Here is an 18,218-nt window from a genome sequence, read left to right as displayed (position 1 = left end):
TCATTTGGTACTCATCATATGATCCTCTTTATCATTGTGTTGGTACCCTGGCAGGCTTATCCTTGACTATGGAAAGGTCCTTGTTTGTTTGATCAGTCAAATGTAGAGGACCTTTGTATGTTGCCATTACATATGGGACATATCCAGCTAAAGATACTGTATGTCCAACTATACAAAGCTTCTGTTTTTTTTTTCCTTTTGTGGTGTACAACTGCCCTTGGCACCAGAGGTCATAATAGTAATAAGAGAGATGTACAGATGTACCAAAACTCATAACTTTCTTGCCATTAGTAAGCTTTTCCAGACCTCTGTCAGCTTTGTATCTTGCAGTAGTTCTGTCAACTTTAGCTCTTGCTGTTTAGGCAGGTAAGTACTCCATTGGGGAGCCTTCATTTTCCTCTACAGAGTTATTTAAAATTGTTGCTTATGTGTAATGGAAGGGCCACTTGTAGTATGGGTGCCAAATTCTGCATAAAGACAACCACTCTAGTTGTGTACCTTATTTGAGGGCTGAATACTATTGGATTGTGTTCTATTTTGTCAGTGTTTTACAATGAAAACCATTAGGAGCAGACAACTCCCTTTGTGTTTTTCTGGAGAACAGATGCCTTTGGGACTCTGGGTGAGCAGCCATGTCGTCATCTTTCCCCAGCAGTTAATCTCCCCTTGAGGTAAGAATGTTAATGAGAGATGCGAGTCATTATACTCATACAATCTGTAGCTGACAACTCCACTGAGATGCATTTGCAGTCCGTGGACCATCAGTCTGCTTATCCAAGGCCCTTTAGTGAGCCCCTTCTGAAGGCTGCCAGGCCCAAGACCTTCTCATGTCTGAAAAAGACCATTCATCCGGTGAAATCACATGGGAAGGGAGAACTGCATATTATTTTATCTGAGGGTGAGGGAGATATCCTCCAAGTTCTTGTGAAAGAAGAAATTGGCAGTATATTTATGGAAGTCAGACCTATGGCTTCAAACCCAAAGACTATACATCTGAACTCTTCCAGAAAGCACACACTGAAGACAAGTATTTGCCACCCTCCTTCTACTCCTCCCCTTTCAGAAGGGGAGTAGGAGAATTGATTTAACTTTGCTTAAGGACTGTTGAAATCCCTTCAGTCTATCCAGTCTTCCTTACCTGCTTCTACTCTTCCATGCTTTTAAAGAAGAGAGATCCTTTCTCTCTTGAATATGATTTATCTGACTCCAATAATAACCAAGTTAATTATTTTTCTTGGATTTATTCCTTATATCGGTTGTAAATCTGAGTCAGAAGACATCCTGTTTTTGGACTCCCGTAATGAGAAAGTGTATTTCAGTGACACCATAGCAAAAATTATTTTTTTCAAATGGAAGTGCGAAGAAAGGTGTGACTCCCAGTAAAGGTACAATGAGCTACTCAGTATAGACTCCATTAACCCTGTTGCTATCCCTTCAGTTTTAGGAGGTTTGGAAGATGCATTTTCAGCTGCTTGTATGTCACCAGACTTTCAACTTCCTGCTCCCAAAAAGCCTGAAATGTTGTTATAGGGTGTCAGATATCCATAAGTACCTTTATAAAAATTTGTTCATCCAGCCTTTACTTCTGATGACCCTGTCCATTATTTCTTTGGATGTAGAGGAAGAAATGAGAATGTTTTGGTCTTCTGTTCCATTCCCTAATAAAGATTGCAGAGCATTTGACAGGTTTGACAAAATAATGTATACTACTTCCAACTTTGATTTCAGGGCCATAAATTTTCCATCTTGTATGTTTAAGTATCTTTTACCTGTGTTATCTAATATGGCATGATTCTTGGCAAACCTTCCAAATTCTGATGAAACTCGTGTAATAAAAATACTTAATTATGCATCTCAGGTGACTACACATACAATTAAATGTGCCTGTGATATTATGAATGCTGTTTCTAGGTCGTCTGCTGCTACTAGGACAGTAATGAGACATGCTTAGATTCGACTTTGAACATTTCCGGAGGATGTTAAAGCTCAAAAGTTAAATGATCCTCTGGATAAGAACCTTTTATTTGCTAATCCCTCTGCTGAAGTTCTCAGAAAGCTTGATGAGAAGTAAACCTATGCTTTGGGTTAATCCAAGTATTCTGATTTCTGATTCCTAAATATCAGAGAGACTACTCTTCCAATCTAGAAACATTTTTTCACCAACTGTTCAAGTCGGGCCAGAAAATAAATCTGCAAAACAAGTTCAGAAAGAAATGGTAAGGTAATATCAAAAAGAAACCTGACTGATCTCAAGGATCCTCCTCCCGAAAGAAAAACTAATCCATGTCGACTATCCTACTTTCCTCTGAAATTCAGGGAATTTTTCCTTATGCCTTCTTGCACTGTAATTAATAACCACAGACTCTTGGGTGCTAAGCATTCTACAGCACATATGCAGACTTCAGTGGACATCCTCTCCCATAAAAACAGGGAATCCACTGCCTGCAAAAGGCTAGCTCCATTTTAGACCTCAAATCTCAGTTACTTTATTGGGAGGATATATGGTATAGAACCAGTCCCTCTACAGCAAATGGGACAAGGCTTTTTCTGGTTCACAGAAAAGAAGGAACATTTTAAACCTGTCCATCTTAAATGTTCCTTTTCTTTCCTCTTAAATATTTCTGGTCACTTTTGTTTTAAAGGATGTTTACATTTACCCATTCACAAAAAAAAAAAAAAAAAGATCCTTTTTAAGGTTCTGTGTCTTGGGACTGTATTATCAGTTTACCTCTTTGCGCTCTGGTCTTTTTCCACCCTGAGTCTTCACCAAAAGTCTTCCTCCAGTGATAGCTCATTGAAGGTTTCAAGGCATACATGTTTTCTCATATCAGAACAGTTGCCTGATTTTTCAGCATCAGACCCTAATAGTCTTAATATACTGTGAATCTTTTCTTCAATCTTGGATTTACTCTGAATCTTAAAAAAGTTAGTCTTTATTCCATCCCATAGATTAATATTCTTGGGATGTTTTCTGGACATCTCACTGATGACAGTTTTTCTTCCTCCAGAACAAAATGCAGGTTTATCATCAGCACTTCATCAGTCTTTTTCTTCAGATATTGTCAACTACGGGAGAATTTCTAAGATTTCTATTGTTCATGGCCTCTTCTATCCTTATCGTACCTCTTACTGGACTACTCATGAAGAGAAATTCAGTGGTATATAAAGTTGGTTTGAATCCAGCAGTTTTCTTCCATTTCTAATCCCAGGTATCAGTTTTATGAAGAAAGAACTTCTGTAATGGGCCAATCAAGTTCTTTGCAACCCAGGAGTCCCCCCCCCCCCCACACACACACACACACACACACTCTCCCCCCACCCCTCTCTCTCTGTCTCTCGGAGACACTGGCACAAACTCAGAAACCTGAAGGAAATTATGCTGATAAAGTCTGTAAAAGCTCTCAATCAACTGCGGTCACCAGGAACCCTTTTAATGGTGACAGGCAATACCACTGTGATGTGGTATATAGCCAAACAAGGCGAAACAAGACCCCCCCCCCCCTTCGTAGATTGGCCATTATTTCTTGAGACATAGCAGTTCAACACAACTTATTTCTTCAGCCAACTTGCATCCCATCATAGCAGAACACAGTAACAGAGACTGAACAAATTTCTGATAGACTTGCATGAGTGGAAGCTACACCAAGAGGTGTTCCTTGAGATAAACCACCGGTGGGAACCATCACAGATAGATCTGTTTGCCTGCAATGTAAACAGACAGTGGAATCTCTTCTACTCCAGGAACACCTTTCATAGCAGTCTAGATGAAGGATGCATTCTTCATCTTTTAGACTGGGATGTTTCTTTATAACCTTCCCCCTTTCCTGTTCTTTCCAAAGTCCTTCAAAAAAATCAGAAAGGATTTAATAAAGATTTTACAGGCGACTCCATTTTGACCCAGATAACAGTGCTTTTATCCCTTCTCATGTGTTTGGCCAGAGGTAGTTTACCAAAAGCTTCCTCACAAAGTGAAATTGCTCACACAGAGCACTCTCTGATCAATCCCAATATTCAAAACCTCAGTCTTAACTGTATGGATGCTAGGCTTTTTATCCCTTTTAGTCACTTTTTTCTTTTCTTTTAGGAAATGCAACAAGTACTGAAAGAGGCAAGAAAATATGTGACTAGAAAATATCATTTATCCAAACAGGAGAGCGATTTTCTTTGGTGTAAAAGCAGAGGACAAGGTCCATCTCAAGTGACTGCACCCCTGGTTCTCCAGTACCTGTATGAATTGCTTGGTTATGGCTTTGAGTTCACTCGAGTAAACTTTGTACCGCTTGGCTATTTCAGCATGTCTATGATTGGATCCCCTCCCCTTTGTCTCAAATCAAATTTTAAAGGAGGATTTTGCACATCATACCACCAAAAAATGTTTGCTCCTTCTTTGTATTTAAATTTTGTTTTTAGAAAAGTTAACTCTACCACTGTTTGAACTTGCAGTTAGCACTTCGCTAAAGTTTTTAACATGGAAGACAGCCTGCTGGTAGTCTTAACACCTGCTAGACTGGTATCTGAATTACAGGCCTTTGTCTAGTCAGCTTTTTTCATCTCTCACAAGGACCTGTGTAGTTTACTTATCTAAAATGCAAAAAACGGTGCAAACACCACTGCTAAAACCATCAATTTAATAAACTTTAGTAAAATAACAACTGCTTAAAATCAGATAAGTGCTTTCACACAGACAGTGCGCTTCATATTTATTTATTTTTATTTATTTATTTTACATTTGTTAACCGGGAAAGTCCGACTGGACACAGATCCATTTTCAGCGGAGGCCCGGGGAGAAAAGCTCCAAGAACATTGCATAGAAGGAAGTTTTACAAACATAAACAGATCTCGACAGTCAATAAACACACAGCAATGTATACCATAATGTGCAGTTTTACAAGTTATTAAGAAAAATAAAGAACCTAGGTCAATAATATTATGCATTAAGACAGCAAAAAAAATTTTAATTTTAAAATGTCATTCAATCCATAAAAACAGACTGAGATATTTAAAATATTTTTCAACCAATCAGATGCTGAGTATTCAGTGAAGCAATGCCCAGGCTCTCAGAGCTGGTTTTAAAGGGACATTAGCATTAAACCTAGAAGATGTACATGCTTGCAGGCATGCTATCCATTTCATTTCTGCTATCTCAGTCTTCCTGATAATATCACCACCTCTAATATTGCCTTCAACATCCTCCAAAACCATAAAGGTGAAAGAGTGCTCCTCATTCTGACTATTGTGTTTATATAAAGCATTGAGTGGATTTTTCCTCCTGATATCACTGATGTGCTGTAACACGTGATCTTTCAAGTGCTTATTGGTTTTATCCGTATAAAATGCCTGACAAGCCTTACAACTAGCCAAATAAACAAGATTACAGGACTTGCAGTCTGAATAAAAATTAAATGTAAAACTCGTAAATGTCTTAGGATGTGCAAAAACGTTATTACAAGACATCAAACTACAAGCTTTGCATGATTTACAGGGAAACGTACCCTTTCTATCAGACATATGCACCTCTCTCTTAAGTGGTCTATAACATAAGTCTCTTCAGAGACAGGTTGTTTATGAAAGTAAAAGAAGGCTTATCGCCTATTACAGCTATGTGGAAATGTGAATATCTCTATTTGGCCGGCAAACAAGGGAGGGGTCATTGTTATTTTGGATACAAGTTTTTATATCAGCAGTATGAATGAGCTTTTGAGTAATAGGTCTACTTTTTAGCTCACTAAAGCAGAGGTTAATAAGCTCATTCATGAAGTACGTGTTTATTTGCATGACCTCTTGATGACTGGTTTGTTAACTAAGGGGCTGCATGATTATCTTTTAGTGGAGCATCCTTTAATTCCTTCCATTCATGGTCTCCCTAAGGTGCACAAGGATTCCCTTAACCCGCAAATGTGACCTATCTTATCTGGGCGGGGGTGGATTACAGAACCCCTGTCAATATTTGAACATCAGTTGAAGGACTTCTTGACAAAGGCTCCTGCGATCTAAGGAATTTCTTCAAACCTTTGGTGAATGTATTGAACATATTTATTGCCTTAACAGAGGTCTTCTTTTAGTAACGATGGCTGTTTGCACGTTATTTACGATTATCCCTAAAGATTTTGATTTGGACTCTGTTAGAGCTTTTTTACATACGAAGAGTGATTATTCTTCTGAATGTATTGAATTGGTTTGTGCTTTGTTAGAACTGATTTTGCATTGCATTGCAGTACTATGTTTTTGTTTTTAATGAAAAGGTTGTTTTTGGCAGAAACAGGATGAGGCCATGGGCACATCGTGTGAACAGTTGTACCAATTTGGTTTTAGCCAATTGGGAAGCTGATGTGGTATTTTCAGATCATGTTTTTAAACATCATCTAATCTATAAGCATTTTGTCAATGATGTTTTTAATCTTTGGGATGGATCTCCTGAACTTCTGCATGATTTTGTTTTATATTTAGAGTGTATTAGCCCCTGTTTTAGGTTTACTGTACAGCATTCTTTTAAGAGCATTGATTTTCTAAGCACAACTTTGACTACTGGAGAGAATGGCTTTTTTTTTAGTCATCTTTATTTAGGAAGGCATGCAGGAAGAATAGTCTTTTGCATTGGACTAACATGCATCCTACTCATGTTTACAATAATGTTGTGAAAGGGCAGTTCTTTAGGATGTCAAGCCTCCATACTGATGAAAATGAATATTTATTGGCCTCTGAGAGATTTTCATGATTTCATCAAGATTGGATACAGCAGCGAAATGTAAGGTATATATCATCAGAGGCATGAGCTTGAAGGTCTACTAGTTGGAATCCTTACCTCAGGAGAGGCATAGGGACTACTTTTAGACAGAGAGCATGTCTTCCTGGCTGTATTGTGTCTTTAACTTACAGTAATAATATTGTCTGTGTCGTTATAGGGAGAAATTGGCCCATTCTTTTATCAGATGATAAAGTGAGAGCAGTAGTAGGCAATAACCCTTCTTTTGCTTTCAGAAACAACTTGTCTCTGAAGAGACAATTATGTTATATACCATTTAAGAGAGAGCTGCACATGTCTGATAGAATGGGTAAGTTTCCCTATAAATCATGCAAAGCTTGTAGACTTTGATGTCTTGTAATAATGTTTTTGTACATCCTAAGACATTTAAGAGTTTTACTTTTAATTTCTTTTCAGACTGCAAGTCCTATAATCTTGTTCATTTGGCTAGTTGTAAGGTTTGTTAGGCATTTTATTTGAGTAAAACCAATAAACACTTGAAAGATCGTGTGTTACAGCACCTCGGTAATATCAGAAGGAAAAATCCACTCAATGCTTTATATAAACACATTAGTCAGAATGTGGGGCACTATTTCACCTTTATGGTTTTAGAGGTTGTTAAAGGCAACATTACAGTTGGTGATATTATCAGTAAGACCAAGATAGCAGAAGTGAAATGGATAGCATGCCTGCAAGCACATATATCTCCTGGGCTTAATGTTAATGTTCATTTAAAACTGGCTCTGAGACCCCAGGCATTGCATCACTGAAAATCCCCCATAAACTGTCCTTCCTCATATAATCTGCCCCTTAGTTTGACCACTACTCCTTACTTTGGCTTTCACTCTGCTCAGCTTTAATCACATATTTCTTTACCTTGCCTATCACTTTCTATCTAACTTACCTTTTCTTGTCCCTTAGCTTAACTCATACAAACTCCCCTCCATCAGCTCTAGTAAGTAACTAATGTATTTATTGAACTAACACTCTATTTACTGTAAGAATATAATTATATCTCTGATTACCTTACCTTTAAATATTTATAACCTGTACAATGTTGTTAATAACAGCAAATATTGTAATTATCTCTGTAATTGCTTTTTTGTGTTGTACCTTTCTATGGAGCTTTTCTCTCAGGGCCTCTGCTGAAAAAGGGGCTATTGCAGCTGTCGGACTACTCCAGTCAACAAATGTAAAATAAATAATAAATAAAATATTCAGCATCTGATTGGTTTAAGCTGCTTTAAATATCTCTGTTTTATGGATCTGATGAAGCTCATTGTCTGTGTGTGTCTTATATATAGTTTACTTATCCACAATGCTTGCTCACTAAGAAAATCGAAGGCCTAAATCATAAAAACTAGCAAGCTGTCGAGACTTGTCCCTCTTCTCTGTCTCATACAGGGTATTGAGAGGTGACCCCAGGGTTGCATATAGAACCTCAACAGACCCTATCCTGGCAGAATTGTTACTCATTCGCAAGTCCACTGGTGGCATAAACACCTACTCAAGGGATCTCAATCTCTTCTGCAACATAAATAGAACATGTTTGTGGCACAGATAAGTATCACAGAGAATTCCACTTTTGCGGAACTGTCTTCCACTCCACATAAGTACTTTTCTTACTGCAAATTCCCCAGTTTAACAGCCTTGCTCCTCCTGGATAGGGGCAGCATGTAAATGTCCCAGTATAACCCAGAGAAGAGCAGAACAAGGATATATGTACTCAAAAAAATATGAGTCCTTAAACCACCATGGGAATGTAAGGCTAGGCTTCTTAAAATTCTCACAGACCAGTAGCCTAGTAAGTACCTATGAACAATCGCACCCTCTCTCAAGTCCCCTCTTATTTCTTTGCCTAACTGGAGAGAGGCATCCTTCTCTCTCTTGCTCTTCTGAGAACTTTACTTGGATGTTTAAGCCTTAGCTGTCTTGTTCTGGGCAAGAAAGTTCTAAGTTATGGCACATCTGTACATTTCTCTTATATTAGCCTGTTGTGTGTGTATGTATGGTATGCAAAGAAGGTGCCTGAAGCTTTGTAAACTGGCTGGGCATATGGTTTTCTTGGCAGAGTACATCCCATATGTAATGGCTATTACAACAGTGATCTGTCTGACCTTCTACTACTATGGCAAGTAAAGTATACAAGTGTGCTGTGCAGTCCTTTAGACCACAAACACATGTGTAGTGGCATCATGGTAGAAGGACCATGTCAGAATCAAGTTGAAGGTAGTTCCTTAATGAGGTCCAGTATCAGTGAGAGAACCCTCCACAGTAGTAAACAGAGCACTAGCCATAGGCTTAATCCTTTCTTTCTTCTCCATTAAGCTGCATGTACTGGAGCTTCAGCTGGAATAAGTGACATAATGTACCTTGCCTGTGCTCCTCAAACTGAACTGACATTAAGATTTCTGTGACTTCATAAATATTGGGAATGTAACAAAATACATTTCTGACTTCAAGGGAAATCCTAATATCAATGTGCAGTAAAACTTATTGGATGAGTAGTCATTACATTAATGAAGTGTCAGTCTTGGGTAAATACAACCAAAATCATAAACTATGATATTTGTTTCTGTATGTTTTCTGGCCCCTGCAGTTGCTGACATCTAGCATATATGCCACCATCTGCAAGTCATTCCCCATCAGTGGAGTGAGAGGCAATTGTGGCATAACTGTCAAGGCAGCTACAAGGAGGTACTGTACCCTAACATAGGGACTTGCAGACACAAGAAGGGGGCCTATAGATACTTCTTCTCTGAGAAAGTGAGTTTCTGCAGGCAATCCTTGAAAGGTTACTGAGTAGATGTGGACTGGCAAAGCCCCATGCACATTCCCAGTTCACACCTGTATGGCATGCTTCTTTCTGTGTATGTTGTAGATACTGCCATTACAGTGGGATGGACTACCTCTTCCTCTCCCCATGCTCACTCCTGTCCTTCATCATCTCTTCCAGCACCTGCATCAGTAGTTGATATGGGATCGTATAAATCTCAAATAGGGCTCTGTCATACTGCATATTGGAGCCAACACACTGACTCCTTTAAAATAATGTGTATTTAGCTGCAGCGAGGTGTAGACATAAACTATTCTTTTTATGTAGTAAGTGTTAGTTGATAATTGGACTAGTCTAGCAACTGTTTTTCAGCCACATCTTGAACTAAACTAAAGTAAAACAACCGAGAATTTATAGTCTGTACTTGTTATTATTCTGCATGCATAGGGCATTGAAATGCTGCAGATTTAACTGGATATTTTTAGTGACTGGTAGTTTGTTGTAGCCAGTTTTCATCTGTGAGTAAGCATATATTTCTTAATGGTTTATTTGTCTTTTGTTTTGTTTTTAATACCTTTTTTCTTTGGTCACTTTTTCCTCTGCAGCCCCCCCCCCCCCATTTGGTTTCATCACTGAGACAAGGAGTAATCGGGGAAAGCCCATTTTGATGGCCATTGGAGAGGTCTGAGGGTTTTTTGTCTGGTACAGTTTTATCTCTGCCACCTCCCACCTGGAGGAGACGAATGGTGGGGCATACAGTTGTCTGATCCATACTGGTCTTACCTCACTTCCACAAGAGAAGTTGCCAGCAAGCAGCACCATCTCCACCTCTCAAGCACAGGAAGTGGCTTCCCTGATCTGCACTGGAGAAATCGACACAATCCCTGAGCACCTGCAGCCATCCCCAAACCCCTTTTGAGGTGAGTGGGCCACGCCCCTTCACTCCTCTCCCTCCCTGCCTGGCTTCTCCATTGTCAGGCCAACTAACTGAATGCCAGTTGCCTTAGTCACAGTAAGGACTATGTCTCGTTGCTTCACAGATCTAGGCTTCTTTGTATTAAGAAGACATCACTACACTGGAATCACTCACTATTTTTGTGGTAGCACTGCTTATTGTGCTATTGATATGTTATAAAACAGTATTAAACTATTAAACTACATAACAGCAAGGACATTGCACAGAGGTGTCTGTAACAATACATTTCCTGAAGTGAATATCTGATGCCTTTTCTAGGGGAGACAAGCTAGTAATCAAGACACTAGTGATAGACAAATTGTGTGATTCCAAGGTTTTGCCTTAATGATTGACATTGTGGTATCTCAAAGAATACTTGCTTCCGGCAAAAACTTTTTTATAGTAATTGTGTTGTTTGTACAAGTCATTTACTTTCAAGGCTTCAGACCTCTTCTAATCAGTTATGGTGTCTTATCACAGAAGGCATGCAGTTAGTCGTGCAGCCTTTTTCAAGATGCTGTTGTCTAATAGTATGGTATTGCTTAGAAGTGGTATGTCTGCACTGCTGAGAACCAAAGCATTAACTCTTTTTCCAAACAATATATTTTGTTAAACTCTTGATTTTTGTGTAATTTATATTGTAAAAAATAGTGTGGCTACCATGTGACAATATATCCAACCCCCCACCTACCCATGCACACGTATGCATACATATTTAGTTGCTTTTTTGGATATTCTCTTTATGTTCTGTCTTTCCAATGGAAAAATATCTTTCTGCAATTTTATTCTTGCTCTCTGCACAAAATCCATATTTTGTTTTATAGTTTATGGTGTTAATTCTTTGACTAAATTTCCAGAAAATAATCAGGCTTGGTTTTATCGTTCTCACTTTGTGCAAGAATTCTTGATCTCATGAATCCTGAGTTAAGACTGATAACTTTTCAGTAACAAAGAGAATTAAAAATAGGAGTGAGACGTGAAAATGCCTTTGCTCACCCTGATGAAATAGCAACCACAAAGTTTCCTCCCGCCTCCATATGGCTGAGTTTCCCTTAACATAAATGATTCATGGTAATTTAAATGTACAAGACGTTCGTGAGTGCCTTTGGTGTAAAGTGGTACAGCATTGCCTACAGCATAGATGACGTGTGTTCATTTAGCAGCTCTGAGGACTATGGTGTGCTTATCCTTGGGAAGGAGGGAGGAGGTAAGGGCCTTGCAATGCTGTCATCCCTCAGTGGATGGGTGGTGATGCAAGAGTTGACTGCTGGGGCGGGCATCCCGTCACTAAGCCATGTCTGAGGTTCCTTTCAATGCAGATGAAAGGAACTGTGATTTTGCTCAGGGAGACATAGTAGCCTGTGACAAGGGTTACATGGGTTGCACTTCCCCTGTCAGTGGAGGCGTCTTGGCCTGCAATATACATCTTCATTGCAGGCATACCTACAAGGACACAAACCATGCGCATGGCTATCTGAATGATGGCTCCTCTATATGGCTTTTGCCCCTTTGCTGAAGATCCAGTATGTGGGAACAAAGGGACTCAAATCTGACTGAGATGGCTAGATGGTCCTCGGGCACAGGGACAAAAGGCATGCATATAGGTGTGTGTGTGTGTATGTGTGTATGTATGTATGTATGCATATATATATATATATATATATATATATATATATATATATATATATATATATATATATATATATATATATATATATATATATATATACACACACACACACATATACACAAATATATGTATAATATGGGGTTTATATAATATACATAGATACATATACACAAATATAGTGTGTGTGTGCACGTGCGTGCATGTAAATATCTGTTTTTTATATATATCACCCGAATACGCCAAACTGTACCAGTTTAATAAAACAGTAATGACCAGATGTTCGAAGAGCGTAAGCTTCCTAAGCTCTAGGTTAAAAAAAACTTTGTGGCAAAGACCGTTCCTTTTTTAGGTCTTCATTGAAAGAAATTGTGATGAGTGCTTTTGTTAATTATCCTACTATTTAGCATATCCTACTTCTCCTTTTTGCGATTGTCCTGGAGGACTACAACGGTATCCCACCAGGTTTGGATTGCCAAGCCCAGGGTTTTCATATTCAAGGTGACTATTTGAGATATATATTGTGTGTCTGTGCACGCACGGACATATACATTGGTCTACTGAATTGAATCAAAGGACCAAAGTGTTGATGTTCTAAATGTCGACCACAAGATGTCAATATGTGACCATTCATGTGCCAAGCCATAACCAAAGTTTATGCAAAATTGAGGTTTAAAAGTGTATTTTGCAGTGGGTAACTCCCCATTCACTTCCCACACCCGTTGCTAGTTATATATACCAACTCTGAGATGGCACAATGCTGGGGAAAATGCATATTCCCCAACCCCTAGAACTGTGCAGTCTCGTACACCTGTTGATCAAATTCTGTAGATCAGACATAGTTTTAATTTAATGCTCAGAAAGGCTTATTTGAGAAATTTGGATTTAAACCCCATATAGTGTTTCGAAGGGGCTCTATGATTAAAAACATGTTAAAAAGCAGTGATAGAAGAGTTCTAAAAAATGGTAAGATAGGCACGAGGAGATGTGGGGTTTTTTTTGTTCGCAGTGCATATATATTAAATTCAGAAAATATTAACATAAACCGTACTATTATTCGGCCAAATTGAATCTTTACTAGTAATTCAGTGGATTTGGTGTATGCTGCCTTATGTTCACAGTTCAAGAGTTTCTATATAGGGAAAACCAAAAGAAAATTAAAGGAAAGAATATAAGAGCATGTCAGGGACATGAGAAACAAAAACGACAATAATGCCCTATATAAACAGTTGGAGGGTTTTCCCCACACACAATTTCAAATTTGTGGTATTAGAGGGGATACAGAAAGACTTAGAGGGTCCATGGGCTGATATGCTAGAATTCAAAGAACTTTGCTGGCAAATAAAACTTAATGCCCAGATGCTCCCTGGTCTTAATTATTGTATTAGTATTGCTAGCCTTTTAAAATTACATTATTTAATTTGACAATTTTAATGTGTGCAGCCTTTTGGGGGATGTCTTTTTAATCATTTGTTAATGTTGATTGGTAGTGCTTAGTCATTTTAACAATTTTATATGCTTTTTAAATATTTGTTGTTTGGTGGATTATATGTCATTCTGAAGAAGTCTTTAGTTATAAGCTGACAAAAGTGTTAAACACAGTTGTTGGGACTTTCTGTGTTGATGATTCTCTTGGAACTAGAAGGAATATGAATCACATTTAAATATACTACCTAGTCTTCTGAAGTTGTTATGTAACCTTATAGATCAGTCAGGCTTGGAGTTCATTTCTCTGGGTCCATCCCACTCACACTAGGATTCTTTTATGACCCCAAGTTTGAGCATGTACTTCTATCTTATCTGCTTGGCTTTATGTTCATAGGTAAGTATAAAGCAGTCAGTCTGCAAACCATTACAAGCATAGCCAAAGCTCCCTATTCAAGTTCCCTCCAGTCTCAAGAAGGGCAAGACAAGATAGAATGAGGGAGAATTTGAGGCTGCACATTCACTTTTATAGGTTTACTTTGAAGGTGGCCAGGGTGCTATCCTTCTTGACATGTAGTGGAAGTTTGTTCAAAAGGTGTTGTATACTTTGCGATATGAATCTATTATGCCATATATCTTGTTTATCTGTTGATGAATGGTTTAGTTCAGTTAACTTGGGCATTTAAGCTACTAGTTGTCCTGTGAATGAATAGCAGGCTATAGGGTTGAATCTTTCATGACTCAAAAGGCTAAACGCAGAGTTCCGTAGAAGGGTCTATAGGAGACTGATCATAGAGCGAAGGCTGCCAGTCTGTCCTCCTAAGATTTTTTTGGCCACTGATCTTTTTAATTATGAATCTCTGAGGTCTACCAAGTAGAGTGATATGCTTAGACAAATACATATCTCGGGTGGTACGAGTAAAGGGGAATTAAAACTTCTTTGGATTTAGTGGAGATACCATTGGAAATTAGCCAGATAGAAGGCTTTCCAAACTACTGTGTAGATGTGATGGCTAAAAGATGAGGAATTATCAAAAAGAGGTCCAAGATTCCGTATGACAGTGACTGATTTGAGGGCTGTGTCACCTCTGTAGTATGGACTTTTTTTTTCCCCAAAATGAGCTATCCTCCATTTTTTTATTCATATTTAATTTGGTATTCTGGTCTGTGATACAGGTTCAAATTTATTTTCTCACAAGATGTGAAGGCTGACAGCCTAACTAGATATAATTTTGTAAATAATTATATGTCATTGTGAATATTATGATCCACAGGCTGCTTTCACAAATGTAAGAAAACTGTGTTATGTGCTGAGCTTCTAAAATGTAACCATAGTGCACCCTGCTGGAAGAAAGCTGATAAGTAAAGAATTTTATGACTGTGATCTTAGGCTAGGAGACGAGATCTCTGCAGCTGGAAATTCTATTGTCCTAAGACAGAGATAATTATTAGGTTTCACATGTAAAGTGTCTTTTATTGCTGTGGCTTCCTGGCAGGTGCAGATCACAAATAAGTGTTAAATTTTGGTCTGGGAATTAAATCTGATGTGACAAGAATGATATAATCTGAAATGACTCTGCAGTAATGTGTATTATCAATTTAAGGTGTATCTCAGAAAGAAAGAGGGGCATTTTGCATTTGTTTCTAAACCTGAACACATCATATCACTAGCACTTTGCTTTGCTCTGTAAGTAAGATATTTAGAACAGTGATTTCTCTTGGAGATAGATAGAAATAACAAGATTAGTCCAATTGTTTTCTATATTTGTCAGGTTGTCCTACAATATTGTTTTAAAATATTTATTTTGACTTCTGAACTTTCTATTATCACTGTGTTGAATCGATGAGTATTGTCTTGTGTTTTTATTATTAAATATTTAAACCTTTTAACTGTGGCTGTTTTGTGTAGAGATAATTTAAGCTCTTAAGAGTACTAGCATGTATTTGGTGATACTATATAAGCCACTCCAATAGCCTTAGCCCTGGGTTACACTTACTGTTTGGATAACAGTAACATTACATAGTAGAATTGGACACCCTTTGGTAGAGGGCCTTTATAGTAGCTGGTAAGAGTAGTTGGTGGTAGTGGATTACTACCTTGTAGCCTGGGCAGAAAGGGGGCATAGCTAGTGGACCTGTGCCAGCCTTCACCAGGAGTGTCTGTGTGTTTGTATATAAACCAGATCTCAAAGTGTGTGTGTGTGTTAGCTACTTGGGCAGGGCCATGAAGCACTGGTTGGACAGAGAGGGTGCTGGAGGTTTTGGCTTGTCTACTTGTCTGAGATCTGAACCCTGTATCTGTGCCAGTGGGGAGTCTTATTTGGGGATCTGGAGAGAAAGGGAGAAACCAGCCCCAGACTGACTGTGATATCTGTGTGCTCTTAAGGGAAATTGTACTTTACTGTGTGTGTACTTGTTATCCTCCCAATGTGGACGCCCCCTCACTGGTGCTAGTGACGAGGATTGAGGCTCCATGATTACTGGGCCAGTGCACAGGCATCACATAAGGCATGGTTTCAAGTCTTCTGCTAGGTTAAACCTGATTATTCCAGGCAACTCTAAAAATGCCTTAAATTCATGAGTACAAATTCTCTTGATACATGGATAATGTTTCAATTACTCTGACATCAGGACATGCTGTAGGGACCTTAACCTCCTCTGCAAACATGCTACAGAAACCTGAGCTTCACTCCATGTTTTGAGAACATGTATGTGGTACAGCTGTTTCGTTTTCTTTTTAGGATTATCTCACCTTGTTGTTTAATTCATTTATTTTCATTTTTACAGTTTCAAAAGGTCCTTGACATTTTGGAAGGAACTTATTTTCAGCAGTGGGCACTAACACAAGTACCCTTTTCCCTGTCTGAATTCTCTGCAGTGAGCACTTTAGTTACTTTTGCTGTTCTCTCTTTTTTTTTTCTTTTTCCATGTGCTTTTTGAGTATGTGCTTTTACTGTAGGATTATGGTTCTTAGCCTGTCCTGCAGGTCTGTTAAATGTTTTCATTTTTTTCATTTGTTACATCTATCAAGCCTCTGAGATGTGTACCATATAGCAGTTCAGATGATGTGGATCCATTTGAGGCTTGGAGTACTTCCCTTACAGCATGGAGAAGATATGGAAATAGTTGGTCTTAATTTCTACAATCCGTGTATCTTTTTGAAAACTCAGATTCTAAAGTTTTATTAAAATTCTCAATTACTTTACCTGTGCTAAGGGTGGTATACAGATTTCCTTATCTGTTTCACTATAAAAAAATGAGAATGCTTATGCATTACTATTTGTCATGGAATTCCTACTCAAGGGAAAAAAACATTACTACATATACAGTGGATATAAAATGTGTGTACCTGTTAAAATGCCAGGTTTTTGTGATGTAAAAAATGAGACCACAATAAATCATTCAAAACTATTCCCACCTTTAATGTGACCTATAAACCTGTACAATCAATTGAAAAACAAAGAAATCTGTTGGGGGAAAAATGATTAAAAAATAAAAAAAAGTACAATAAGCTGGTCGTATAAGTGCGCACACCCTTAAACTAATACTTTGTTGAAGCACATTTTGATTTAATTACAGCATTCAGTCTTCCTGGGTATACACCTGCCATCAATTAAAGAAACTCTGATTAACCACAAATAAAGTTCAGCTGTCCTAGTAGGATTTACCTGACATTTACTCAGTTTCCTGCTACAGCAAAAGCCATGGCTGACAGCTTACAAAGCATCAAAGGGATCTCATTGTTGAAAGGTATAAGTCGGGAGAAGAGTACAAAAATTTCCACAGCATTAGATATACCATGGAACACAGTGAAGACGGTCATCAAAAAGTGGAGAAAATATGGGACAGCAGTGATGTTGCAAAGAACTGGATGTCCCTCCAAAATTGATGAAAAGATGAGACGAAAACTTGTCAGGGAGGCTGCCAAGAGGACCTGCAGCAACACTGAAGGAGGTGCAGGAATTTCTATCAAGTATTGGTTGTGTACTAGATATGACAACAATCTCCCGTATTCTCCTTATGTTTAGACTATGGAGTAGGGTTGCAAGATGGAAGCCTTTTCATACACACAAAAACATATAGGCCTGGCTAAAATTTGCAAAACAATACATCAAATCTCCTAAAAGCATGTGGGAAAATGTGGTATGGACTAATGAGACCAATGCTGAACTTTTGGCCACAATTCCAAAAGGTACGTTTGGCGCAAAAGCAACACTTCGTATCACCAAAATAACACCATCCCTACGGTGAAGCATGATGTTGACAGTATCATGCTTTGGGTTTCTTTTCTTCAGCTGGAACTGGGGATTTAGTCAAGGTGGTGGGAATTATGAAGGGTTCCAAATGTCAGTCACTTTTGGCCCAAAACCTTGAGGCATCTGCTAGAAAGTTGAACATGAAGATGAATTTCAACCAACGGACAATGACCCCGAGCATACATCCAAATCAACAAAAGAATGTCTTCACCAGAAGAAAATTAAAGTTTTGGAATGGCCCAGCCAGACCCCCGACCTAAATCCAATAGAAAATCTGTGAGGTGACCTGAAGGGGGCTGTGCACAAGAGATGCCCTCACAATCTGACAGATTTTGAAGTGTCTTTGCAAGGAAGAGTGGGCAAATATTGCCAAGTCAAGATGTGCCATGCTGATAGACTCCTCCCCAAGAAGACTGAATGTTGCAATTAAATCAAAA

At 38.5% G+C, this 18,218-nt stretch overlaps 1 protein-coding gene across 1 annotated transcript in view; it reads left to right on the top strand.

Moving 5' to 3' along the window:
• The window catches only part of EME1 (essential meiotic structure-specific endonuclease 1), a 258,388-nt gene that overhangs the window by 38,388 nt on the left and 201,782 nt on the right, over positions 1 to 18,218 (top strand). The window lies entirely within an intron of this gene.

Source organism: Protopterus annectens, chromosome 10.part0 (genome assembly GCF_019279795.1).
Source record: "Protopterus annectens isolate FY-2018-M chromosome 10.part0, PAN1.0, whole genome shotgun sequence".
Taxonomy (NCBI): domain Eukaryota; kingdom Metazoa; phylum Chordata; order Ceratodontiformes; family Protopteridae; genus Protopterus; species Protopterus annectens.
Note: the sequence above shows the minus strand (reverse complement) of the source record. Positions and strands in the feature narration are given on the sequence as shown.